This window comes from Macrobrachium rosenbergii, chromosome 23, assembly GCF_040412425.1.
Source record: "Macrobrachium rosenbergii isolate ZJJX-2024 chromosome 23, ASM4041242v1, whole genome shotgun sequence".
NCBI classification, from domain to species: domain Eukaryota; kingdom Metazoa; phylum Arthropoda; class Malacostraca; order Decapoda; family Palaemonidae; genus Macrobrachium; species Macrobrachium rosenbergii.
This window is the reverse complement of record NC_089763.1, coordinates 36,378,769-36,381,461: the sequence shown is the minus strand read 5'-3', so window position 1 is coordinate 36,381,461 and position 2,693 is coordinate 36,378,769. Positions and strand designations below refer to the sequence as shown.

At 36.5% G+C, this 2,693-nt stretch overlaps 1 long non-coding RNA gene across 1 annotated transcript in view; it reads left to right on the top strand.

Moving 5' to 3' along the window:
* Positions 1-2,487, top strand: part of LOC136851197 (uncharacterized) — a 3,674-nt gene extending 1,187 nt beyond the window's left edge. Inside the window, exon 2 of the long non-coding RNA XR_010856804.1 lies at positions 1,906-2,487. This is a non-coding gene — a long non-coding RNA (uncharacterized lncRNA). The remainder of the gene's footprint in view (positions 1-1,905) is intronic.
* Positions 2,488-2,693: the final 206 nt, after the last annotated feature.

Sequence of the window (2,693 nt, the reverse complement as noted above, 5' to 3'; positions counted from 1 at the left end):
GACAGGCCTTATTGCATTGGTACAGCTCAGTATCTTTTACCAGAAATAAAGAGAAAGCTTTCCCATTTTAGTCTTTCATCAGCCGTTTGCAACTCCGTTTGACAGCTCGAAGCCCCTGCCACGCCCGCCAGTCTTTTCATTAGCCGGGGATTTAAAAAAAAAATCCGGGATTCACTCGATCCAGACCAGAAATAGGTTGAGTTAATTAGTGGGTCTCTCTCTCTCTCTCTCTCTCTCTCTCTCTCTCTCTCTCTCTCTCTCTCTCTCTCTCTCTCTGTTAAAACCCTCGGAAGAATTCAAAAGACGTTTTTCGATCCGTCAAAATTTTTTCTACTATTTCTGGACAAGACATAGTCTTGTAGGTGTTTCAGTTTTATTTTATTGGTCCACGTATTTAAAAAAGAAAAAAATCTGACGTCAAAGATCTTTCTAAGTCCATTTGCCAACAAAGTTGACCGTTGTAGTTCCGAGGTGACTGAACAGGCAAGTTGAGGTTACCGGAGGTTCGGTCGTATGGGTGGTAACACCCGACTTGAGGCAGGACTGAGTAACCTGTCTTGCTCGAGACGACGTGGCCGTGTAAGTGTTGAGTGTCATTGTCAGAGATCCGCAGAAACTTTAAAAGAACTCGGTTCCTGTGGTGTTATTTACCTCGTCAGTGCTTCTGGGTATCAGAGGTATTTGGGTTTTTATGGGCAATTCCATTCCGTATTGAAAGAGTTTGTGTCAAATGTTCAAATGGTGAAATTTAAAATCACGTAAACTATTGAATTTGTATAGCACTGCTGCATGATCGTTACTGAAGGTAATCGTGACGAATAAAGGCGAATGTACCCTTTATTCATGTATTGTATTTGTCGTAGATCAGGTAAATAACAATAGTGACTTTATTATTATTATACAGACACTGACCAAGAAAAAAGGCTATAGGTTATGACAGGGGCTAGTTTGAAAGGAATGCTGACGCTTACGTTGGCTGTATATGTGTAAATTTAAGTGTTTTAAGCCTCCATGTAGGCTTGCAGGGTGGTTTGCTACCTGAGAATGGTGAAAAGTTAAAGTATTTGTGCCGATATCATCGTTATTCAGAAGATGAGGAACCCTATTTATACGGAACAAGCCAACAGGAGCCATTGACTTGAAATTCAGTCTTCCAGAGAATATGGTGTTCATTTGAAGGCATTTGATTTGAAGTAGTGACCATATTACTTTACGAAATTAAATAGGTTCTAATTTATGATTGGCTCAAAAAGTGTCAATTCTGCGAATTCGTTATTTTATCTTGAATTGTTTTTGGTAGTAATGTGGCCATTCTGAAACTATGTAGTACATGGTGCTAAAGAGACCAAGGTAATGAAAGGTATTTGGAATCATTCATTACAATTTTTGTTGCTGAATAAGAACTCGGTTTTTGCCGCAATGTAACGAACGGCAATTGGTGATTTTCCTCGCCTTATAGTAACTGTATAACCTAAAGACATGGGCGCCCGCACGTAGGGACGAGGAGGGGGGCGCCACTTGCCCCCCTGAAATCGTGGAAAAAAAATTTATAATATATATATATATATATATATATATATATATATATATATATATATATATATATATATATATACATATATATATATATATAATTGCTTTATTCTTTAAAGAAATGCAGGCGCTGATGATGTTTTTGGAATTAACCCTGCTAGTACAAAGGGTTAAAAGTACGGGAAACTATCCATGTATGCATTAAGATTTGCCGCCGCCCCCCCCTTTGGAAAATATGCTGCAGGCGCCCATGCCTACAGAAATGTGTGGCACAATTTCTTCATAACTGAAAACTCATTCATTCATAATTATCTGTATCGAAGAACATTTTGCAACTAGGTAATTAATGTAGGTTCATTTGTTTGTTTACAGATGATGTCTAGCTTCAAGAAATACGTTATGGTCGTTTCATTACATCAATGATAAAGCCAATTCGATACAATTCCAGGGGGATTTTTTCCATTATGTCAAATAGGAAGGTTTTCAATGACACGTCTATGGCTACCTTCTTATTTGATATAATGGAAATGAGTGCCTAGGATAAAATATTGTTTTAAAAAAAGTCCGTCATCAAAAAGAGGGCAAAACTCCCAAAAATATTGTATTTAAATTAATATATTCTTTAAACCATTTTTATATGTTACGTTCATTTTCAAACTTCTAGGCCATTCTTGAAATTGACTGTTGACTTAAAACTTGATTGTTAATATTAGAATCGCGAAATTACTGAGTAAAAAAATATAGAAAAATTAACAGGTAATTTGTGAGCTGTGCTAAACGTACTAGATACGTGTCAATTTATATTGCAGTAAGATAAATGCTTTCATATACGAGTATGTATCGGATGAGTGGCTATTAATGTAACCAAAATGCGACAGCTATGATAAAAAAACACGTAAATGTTTGAGGAAATCGATTTTAGCGTTTAAATTTTTTTGTGGAAACGAACTGGTTGTATCAAATCGGCTTTATAGATGTATTGAAACGACCTAGTTTTACGCCTAGACGACATCGAGGAGTAACCAGGAACCAGTGGAACCCCAAAATAGTAAAACTGACAACGGTGTGGGATGTGGAAAGCTGTTCAACCCTCATGGCAGGACATGAGTTTTTTTTTTAATTAGTTACATAATTTTATTTTAAAAAAACAGTAACTCAGG